Source organism: Pollachius pollachius (assembly GCF_949987615.1).
Source record: "Pollachius pollachius genome assembly, chromosome: 17".
In the NCBI taxonomy this organism is placed as follows: domain Eukaryota; kingdom Metazoa; phylum Chordata; class Actinopteri; order Gadiformes; family Gadidae; genus Pollachius; species Pollachius pollachius.
Window position 1 is genome coordinate 7,124,000 of NC_136950.1, and position 10,000 is coordinate 7,133,999.

General features: G+C 48.4%; 2 protein-coding genes across 4 annotated transcripts in view; both read right to left on the bottom strand.

The window, feature by feature from the left end:
- The window catches only part of LOC307088649 (polyunsaturated fatty acid lipoxygenase ALOX15B-like), a gene marked incomplete at both ends in the record, with an annotated part of 143,864 nt that overhangs the window by 85,408 nt on the left and 48,456 nt on the right, over nucleotides 1-10,000 (bottom strand).
- Nucleotides 1-10,000, bottom strand: part of arhgap21a (Rho GTPase activating protein 21a) — an 85,145-nt gene that overhangs the window by 73,805 nt on the left and 1,340 nt on the right. The window lies entirely within an intron of this gene.

Consider the following 10,000-nt stretch of genomic DNA (forward strand, 5'->3'; position numbering starts at 1 on the left):
GAAACAATGGCCTGTCTGTTCCGGTGAGTGTGTGCATGCGTGTCAGTGTATCTGTGCGTGTGTGTACTTGCATGCACGTGTGTGTGTGTGTGCGCTGCGCGCACAGCGCCAGGCCAAATGTCATCATAGGGATATGAGTTGATTGTGAGCTTGTACAGAGACAGACGAGCACATGAAGATAGCACCACAAAGACCACTGTATGCCACACACACATGCACACACACACACACATGCGCACACACGTGCACATCCACACACAACCACACAGCTGTCCTCCGGACATGAAAAGGATGTGAACTCTCTCAACCCGCATGCTCGACATCCAACATCAAAAACCTGCATGGAGCTTCACTGGTCTGCCAGTTACCCAGCATGCAACACTTCTTCTGAAGAGGTAGTAGTTATGATATCATCTCCTGTTCATATCGTTCGTAAACCGCCTGCCCTGAACTGGTCCGGGGGACCAAAAAGTATTTTGATAAATGGATCGATTTACTTAGTTATTCACATCAATACGCCCTGCAGGGAGAAGGGGGGATAGGAAGGGAGAGGAGGGGAGGATAAGGGGATGGGGGGGTTATGGGGACAGGCACAGGGGACAACATGCCTAACCCTCCACGCTCGCCCCCTCTGCAGGGCTCTGCTGGTGAATGAACACTGGTTATTAATACCCAGCATGCCAGGCATGCCATTCCTAGAAGACTCCAGAAGCAGAGCCTGAGGAGGAGGGCGGGGGGAGAGAGGGTGAGATGGGCATAGGCAGCATGAGCCGGGTGAGAGAGAGAGAGAGAGAGAGAGAGAGAGAGAGAGAGAGAGAGAGAGAGAGAGAGAGAGAGGAGAGAATACCAGAGGAGTCACATGCAGTGAAATAGAGAATCAGAGAGAAAGAGAGAGAATCTGAAAGGGAATGCAGTAAAAGCAAGAGAGAGAGAGGGTGAGAGAGAGAAAGAGAGAGAGAGGGTGAGAGAGAGAGAGAGAAAGAGAGAGAGAGGGTGAGAGAAAGGGTGAGAGAGAGAGGGCGAGAGAGAGAAAGAGGGTGAGAGAGAGAGTAGTAGTAACCTATGGTAGTGGAGATCCACTGCGACAAATACTAGAACCCCGCTCTCATGTTCAGTGGTTCGGGTCCAAAACTCTGTAAATGTTACACACAACGCTGACCTACATTAGAGTGTTCCTGATGAGAAACCTCAGGAAACGGCTGTTATATGGTCATAGCTGTCAGATGTTCCACGCAATTGAAGACTCCCTTCCATTCGGTTCCATTACGTTCTCCCCGTCTATTAAACAGTTGCTGACAGGTTTGATTCCCTATAGAGTCTTTCAGCAGAGTGTCACTTGGCAAGGCAATGCAGACCTCGTCTTCATGTTCTCCTAGTGTTTCTACTATTTGTGGTGACACATGTCTGATATCCCCAGCAATGGAAATGGAGAACACACCAAGACTGCTTATCCAGCCAAAATACACCTCATGGAAAAATCGAAGTCTGTCGTTTACAGTCACCGCAATGAAGCGGCACCGTCGTTATCAGCTAACACTTTAAGACTCTCAATGCGGCATAAAAAAAGCAATACACACCCTCGGGATACATCATCGGGGTAGCATGTTCACTAATAGATCAATAAGTTCGACAGCTCTAGTAGATCAATAGGCAGCGCGGTGGACGGCGTGGCGATGGGGAAGGGAGGTGACCCACCTGATTGTTCCATACGCAGTAGAGGTCACACAAGGCGCCCCAGTTGTTGTTGACCACACAGTCCAGCACCTTGAGGGTAGACATGAGAGGGACTAATCCAGGCTACTGATAGTCTTGACTGTTCCTGCTCTTCGCTCCCTCCTTCCTGTCTGTCAGTAATCCACTTCCTCTTCTCCTTCCTTTTCCCCTCTTCTCTTCCTTCCTGTCTGTCGGTGGTACTGCTCACCAGCGTCTGTCCGTCCCGGGGGAGGGGAGACGGGGCGGTGATTCTGGGGGGAGGTGTTGGTTGAGGGTGGAGAGGAAGGTGCCCATCAGGAAGAGACAGAAGGACGGATCCCTCCGCCCCTCTGCATTCCCGACGGGGGGGTGGAGGAGGACGGGGTGTTCGGCCGCTTCGTTAGCGCTATGCTAATAGGGTGTAGCGCTAATTAGCATTGAGAGAGCGGGGTGAGACGAAGGCACACTGGTCCGGTCGGGGCTGGTCTGAGAGCACATTGGCCGCACGGGGGAACGGGACCCGCCAGCGCCATGGTTACCGGGCACAGGAGGAGGAGGAGGACGAAGAGGAGGAGTATCGAACTGATGTCCCGGGACGTGAGGGCTGATCCACATCCACAATCCCCTAACCTTAATGACATCAACTACAACGCCTCAACCAGGCTAATGCGCGCCACTTTAAGACACAGTCGCGGACCCCCAGGGTACGGACCGTCCCCGACCCTCCCTCCCTCTCTCCCTCCCTTTATCCTTCCTCCTAGGACCCGGAACAGACGGGTTTATCCGTCCGGCTCTTCCAGAAGTGATTCCAGCCGAGGTGAGGTCGTCCAGCCGTGGTGTCCGGTAGCGTTTATATATCCGCCGGTCTCCAAGCAGCTTATGGGGGACGATGGCGCTCCGCGTTGAAGGACGGCAAATGTAGAGAAAGTCTGCGGAGAGGATCACATGGGCTGGCTCTGCACCCACCGCCACGGTGATCGGCTCTAGCTCGGAATGACTCTGCGCTTTTCAGCCTGATGCGGGACTCTCTCTCTCTCTCTCTCTCTCTCTCTCTCTCTCTCTCTCTCTCTCTCTCTCTCTCTCTCTCTCTCTCTCTCTCTCTCTCTCTCTCTCTCTCTCTCTCTCTCTCTCTCTCTCTCTCTCTCTCTCTCTCTCTCTCTCTCTCTCTCTCTCTACCTACACCTCGCTCGCTCAACATGTGAGTTATTTATTTCATTACTCTGCAAAATAAGGGAATGTTTGCTCCGTCTTGCAGCAGCGAGAGGGAGAGTGCCAGGGGAGGGGGGGAGAGAGAGAGAGAGAGACAGACACTGCAGAGCTCTTCCTCCTGTCCCTCCTGTCTCTCTCCCCCGCCCCCCTTGATGTTGCTTCAATAGTGAAACTCAGAGGTTCGGTTAACGAGTTTGACTAGCCTGCTCTGGACTGGTTGCGATGCCAAGATTACTTATTTTATTATCCCGGACATTTCCACCTGCACAATATCGCTATAACACACAAACACACACACACACACAAACACACACATAACACACACACATCCACACACAAAATCTCTTCGTCGTCCGTTCCCATCATAGCACTGCGGCAGCATAAGCTACACTAGTAGTTACCTCTATTCGCTGAAAAAAGTATAATTAAAAAGGCTAATTTGACTTGCAGCCATGGCACAGAACGTTCCAGAGATGTGTCCTAGTGTGCCAGAGAGAGACGAGGGATTCACGAAGGAGGTTGATGCTGGCAAGGGCCACCTGAGTTTGTTTGATTACGTGCCGCAAGCCTTTGATGCCCTGTGACATCCAGCTGGTTGTGATTGGGACACAAGCTGTTTGCCGTTAGCCACTAGCAGTTAGACTAATGCTAACCCACAGCAGGTAGACAAGTAGGGCTAGTGATGGACGGTATCAACGGTCGGACACTACCACGGTATGTATCCTACCTGGGCACGTACTGTACCCGAATACTCTTGTTCTTTCTCTATTTCTCTGTCCATCCCTCTCTCTCTGTTTCTCTCTCTTGTGAAGTCTCTCAGTCTCTCTCTCATTCTGTCTCTCATTCTTGTGTTCCCTTTCTCATTCTCTTGACATTCCTGAAAGGAGAGATCAAGCTTTCCATTTCTTATATGATTTACTTCCTCCCCGTCTCATTACCCCATCTTCCCCTTGCCCCTCTCTCACTGTATCACTGTCTCTCTTTACTTTGCTCTTCCTCTATTTGTACAATCAGTGCGTGATTTAGAATTAAAATGAACAGCCAACACAGGCAAGTGGAGTGCATGGACTTAAGACTGTCTGCTGTTTCTAATTCATGGCGGCCGTCCGTGCATCGGACCACCTGATCTCTGGACACATGAAGCCTTGTCCAGGAGTCTCTAGTGAGGAGAAGACATCAGTCTTGGTCGGGTCAGGGGGTTACACACACAGAGGGGTCAGTCTAGCCCCAGGGGCCAGGGACAGAGTGACCAGACAGAGAGGCCCAGGGGCCCCCATACAAACCTTGTCCCTTGACCCCCCTCCTCCCCACGCCATAACGATGCCTTGACAACACCAGGAAATTCCTAGAGCCGTGCTAATATGAAGCTGCTCACACTTCTCTCGCTGCCATCACATATATGAGTACGCACACATAAACACACATACACAAACACACATATATAAATACAGAAACACACATACAGTAAATACACACACATGAATGTCTCTCTCTCTCTCTCCCTATCACCTCCCGCCCCCACATAATTGAATCAATAGAGTTATGGATTGTGTGTTACCCTACCTCTCTCCCTCACACCCACACCCCCCCGATACACACACATACACACACGCAAATCAATGTTGCATGCCCTCCTGGTAAGCGTGTGTGCGTGCTTGTATGTGTGTGTGTGTTGGAGACTGTTACCTCATCTCTCCTTCAGATCGTAGCTGATGACGTCAAAACGCTGGTTGATCCCTGCTAAAATAAGGTTTTAATTATGGCTTTGATGCACACCAACACACACACACACACGCACACGCACACATTTCATTCATATTTGTTTTGATTGGCAGCTTTCTCAGCCAATCACCTTTCCCTCCATTCATGAAGTTTCATAATCAGACACCCTGCACCCTGGTTCCCTTCCAACCATGACTCAGACAGGAAGTAGACAGGAAGTACTACAGTTTCCTAATGCAAGGACCTCAAAGGCTCCATTCTCACCAGGGTCCACAACAAATAAATCAACAACATAAGGCCCCATTCAAACTCCCATGTTAATAACACACACACACACACACACACACACACACACACACACACACACACACACACACACACACACACACACACACACACACACACACACACACACACACACACACACACACACACACACACACACCTTCAGGAGTGGCCAAAATGTAAAAAAACGTTGATTGTGTTTCTTAGGAAGCCAGTCAGAAAGCAACATGTTGTACAGCCATTATAGAGAATTCTGAAGAACATTAATATCAATGTTAAATGAGGCTATTATTAAAATGCTGCCATGACTCACCAGAGGCCAACGCTAGCATGTTATATATCGTGTCACTCATAATTCATTCATAAGTAACACATACGGTCTACCGTTACTACAGATGGACTGATAAGGAGACCATCATTTCATTTCGAGGAAGTTGGGCTCATGCAACTTGAGCGAAACGAAACCAAAGTGCATGTCGCTTTGCACTGACACACACACACAAACACACAGGCACGCACGCATGCACACACACACAAGCACACACACACACAGCTCTGGAAGCAGCCCTGCAGTGCATCACATCTCGGGTGTGACATTGTGTGCGTGTGCGGGGGGGGTGGGTGTCGAGGGGGAGGCCTTAGGCATGTGTAATGGAAAGTAATAGAGTCCCCTACCTCCTCTCCCTCCTCCCCTCCCTCCCTCCTCCTCTTCCTGAATCGCCCCTAGCTCGTCCCCAGTGTCTGTGGTGGTTTGGTTTGGTGTTTTAAACCTTATGGAGTCAATTGATGACCAGTCAGTGACAGCAGGCCGTGAACTTTGACCTCTCCGCTCTCTTCCTCCACAACTGTCCATGTGTCAATTGACCATACAGCGCATCCATCCAGCCATCGGTCCCTCCCTCCCAAAGATGCAATAGCCTGGTTATTAGTTTTACATCCATCCAGCATCCATCCGTCAATTCATAATCCATCCATAATTTCTTAAGCAATCCATTCCTATCCTTTTTTTTATTTAATCCGTAATCAATCTATTAATCAACTATCTATCCATTCATCCAGTACATTGACATGTAGGGCCTGTAGCAGACGCTTTTATCCAAAGCGACTTACAACAGTCCATACACAGATTCACACACCGACTCAATCCATCCAATCCTCCATCCATCCCTCCATCCATCTCTTCCCCCTGTGAAATATGGTGTTGTGTGAGGTTGTTGGTCAGTGAGCGATAATCTAGAGGAAGGGGTGTGTGTGTGTGTAAAATGTCATCGCTTGGACCAAAACCAAAGTTTAGACACTCGATACACGGTTGACTAGCAGCCAGTAGACACGCACACACACACTGTTCGTTTAAAACCCTCTATAGACCTATACACGACACATAGCACCGCTATACAATCAAACACCGTGGACACACACATTCTTCCTATACATAAACACACACCAGCATACCATGTCATAAAATCTTTCACTCGCTGAAGAATCCATATTCTATTGTGTGTCGTGTTCATGCATTGCCAGATTGACAGGCACACACAGACACACGGATGCATGCACACACACACACACACACACACACGCACACGCATGCACACTCCCACACAGTTCATATCTAACCAGCTATAGTCCTTTACACAGACACACAGCACCACTACACAACGTTGGATACAAATATTCATACACACACATCACACCTACGCACACCCGCAGAAAGCACGTCATACAACCCTTTAATTCGCTGAAAAATCAATATTCTATTGTGAGTTGATTATTTTGATTCAAACCCCCAAACCACATACACAGATACACATACACACATGCACAGTCCCACACGTTACAGTGACCTTGTGCGAAGCGGCACGTGTCCAGACTTCCTTGTGTTTCCAGGGAAGTAGCGACAATAGACGAAAGCTTTGATGCTGATAGGAGCTGCTGCCAGAACATACACTGACACACAAACAGCTGGTGATAACAGTTAGAGGGCTGCTGGCTGTACCACAATGTACCAGTCTCACTCTGTGTGTGTGTGTGTGTGTGTGTGTGTGTGTGTGTGTGTGTGTGTGTGTGTGTGTGTGTGTGTGTGTGTGTGTTTCTTGTTGGTGCTTATGGTCTTTTTTCTCCAATTTGGTGGCTTTTAAATGGTATTTGTGGTGTGAATGTAGAAGTCTGTCTGTCTCCTTTGTGAGTGTGATTGTGTGTATAATATGTGTATGTATGTGTTTTATGTGTTTAAGTGTGTGGTTGTCACAGCAATGCCGGCACAGCTGCACAGAGCCATTTGTTTTTCAAATATATGCAAATCAGCGTAATTTTGTCCTTACTGTGAGTGATCACATGGCCTGCCCCAGAACAATAACTAGACCAAAAAATACCACAAAGATCTGTTTATTTTTCAGAATGTCACATATGTGATATTGGAAAGCTATTGATATCTTAGCTAAGTGAGGTCATGCTAAGCATAATTGCTGCTGGGCTCCCAACAGTGGAAAGAAGCCCTTAGACAATATATTTCCAAACGGATGTTTGGAAATATATTTGGAAAGAGAAACGCCAAAAAAAAAAATTCTGTTTCCACAGAATCGCCAGCGTCTGAACTATACACACGCAGTCCGCAGATGGCCACTGACCACCACTAATCCCATAATATGCCCCCCGGGCGCTACATTACGATGTCCTGACCTGCGTCCAGAAATCTGAATGTTTGTGTCCTTAGCGGACAAAATTCTACTGGAGTGGTTTCATTTTTCCAAGAGTTTTCCAACACCGGACACAAACAGGGTAGTTTTAAATCCAGGGGAGTGTTTATTGCAAAAAGAAGATAACAACTCATTCATGGAGCAGCAACAGCTTCCAACATGATCAACGGTAGATAGATTTGACCATTTTGGCGGTAAATAAATATGGGGTTACAAATACACATAAAGTACTTTAAAGTATTTTTGACCATGAGGAGGACTAAGTATATCTAGGGAATATCAAAGTATAATACCAATTAATGTCCTTGTAGTGACACTGTGTGTGCCTGTGTCTGTCTCAGTGGGGGCGAGAGACACAGACCCGGAGAGACAAAGAGAAGGAGGGAGGGAGAGAGAGAGTTCTGCTCCTAATGAGTCGGAGCAGCTGTGCCTATATTGCGCCCGTGTGGCTACCGTCACTTTGCTTATGTCACATACGCTACCGCCGGGTGCGCGTGCGTTTGTGCGTGTGTGTGTGTGTTTGTGTGCGTGTGTATGGGAGGGAGGGGCACTAGGGTTAGGGGAGGCAGGCCTTTGAGAACTCCCTCATTAGGCAGCTTGGGGTGGTGCGTGTGGGGCGGGGGGGCTGCACCGCCTGGGGTCTCAACGGCTAGAAGACCCAGAGGAAGGGGAGGGGAGGGGAATGGAGGGAAGGCAGGTCCAGGTCTAGCCATGTTTAAAATTCTGTGTTTAACAGACTGTTTAAAGTGTTGCAAGAGTAAGAGAGAGAAGTGTGTGTACGTGTGTGTTTTTAGAACAATGTGTGTGTGTGTGTGTGTGTGGGTCTGTGTTATGTGGTCCACAATGTTTATGGTGTGAGCATTTGTGCCTGTGCGTGCCTGCGAGGTGTGTGTGTGAGATGCTATGGTATCAGGTGGGGGGGGGGGGGGGGGGGGTATGCTTGCTGTCCCTGTTGGGGCCCCAGGTGATCCTGTTGCATCATAAGACACGTCTTTCCATAAGACACAGTTTTTCTATTTCTATCTAATGCTGTGTCTTTGAAGGGCTCGGACCAACAGCAGGTCGTTACAGAGTGCTGGGGCAGAATTGGAAGTTAGACGTGGAGGACTCGCGGTGATGCCAGAGCATTCTCATGTGTGTGTGACTTGTAAACAGTTATGCTCTGCCAGGGCCATGGGACTACACACACACACACACACACACACACACATACATTAAACACAGATAAACACTGACACACACACACACACACACACACAGTGGATGCAAACTGATACCAACATAGATAAATACATAGAAAACTCTGAGACACAACGAATACACACTGACACACACACGTGAGGACTTTTTGGATTCAGCCATTCCCAAAGATTGATGTCATCTAACCTCCACACTGGGCTGTGTGTTGGTAAGAAGATTAGAGCATGCACACACACACCGACACACACATACACACACACTCACACACACACAGAGTTCTATTGCCATTTTCTGTTGAGGGGTTAATCCACACATGGCAACGCAACTGTGATGTTATGACAAGCACTGATAGGCCGGATGCTCTGCTGCGATTATGAAGGCGAGGATGTTGCTGCTGATGATGATGTGATGATGATGAGGATGTAGATGGTGACGGGGATGATGATGATGATGTAACGAAAGCGGTGGGCGGTGCCCGGAGAAGACTATTCTTCAACCTGAGATTTAGGGAAGGTAAGGCTGGTTTTTCGGTAAATGGATGATGTTGTTTATAACTGGGTTTAGCGTGCAGAGCCAAAACAAGCCTAGTAGGATTTATATTAAACCACAGAAATGACTGATTTCTGAGCTGTTCTGAGCCCTCTCGCACTCACTCTCTCTCTCTCTCTCTCTCTCTCTCTCTCTCTCTCTCTCTCTCTCTCTCTCTCTCTCTCTCTCTCTCCTCTGCCTCTCGCTCTCTCTCTATTCCCAAACTGGTGTCAGAGGAGGGAAAATATGAACTCAGTCAACCCCTCACACGAGCAGATGTGATGCGTACACACACACTTTCACACAAGTTTTCACACGTTCCCTTCCTCTCCATTCTCTCTCTCACATGCACACAACACACACTTTTGTGGGATGTCACAAGTTTTTCAGAAAGTGTACATTCTCTTGGGGGTGACGTGATTAAGTCACTGTTGCTAAGCAATCTGAGTAGCCCTGCACCTGTCCATATGTCCTGTACAACCAGACTCTCAGCCCCCTGACCTGTCTCCATCACAAGCACAGTTCAAGAAAACCATCCACTACGGTTCGACAAACACGATTCGCTAGAAAAGGGCACGTAACACCATACACACATTATAAAATGTAATAGTATATAAAAGATCTGTTGAGTATCGGAGGGCAAACCAGAGCGCTGCCGAAGATGGCAT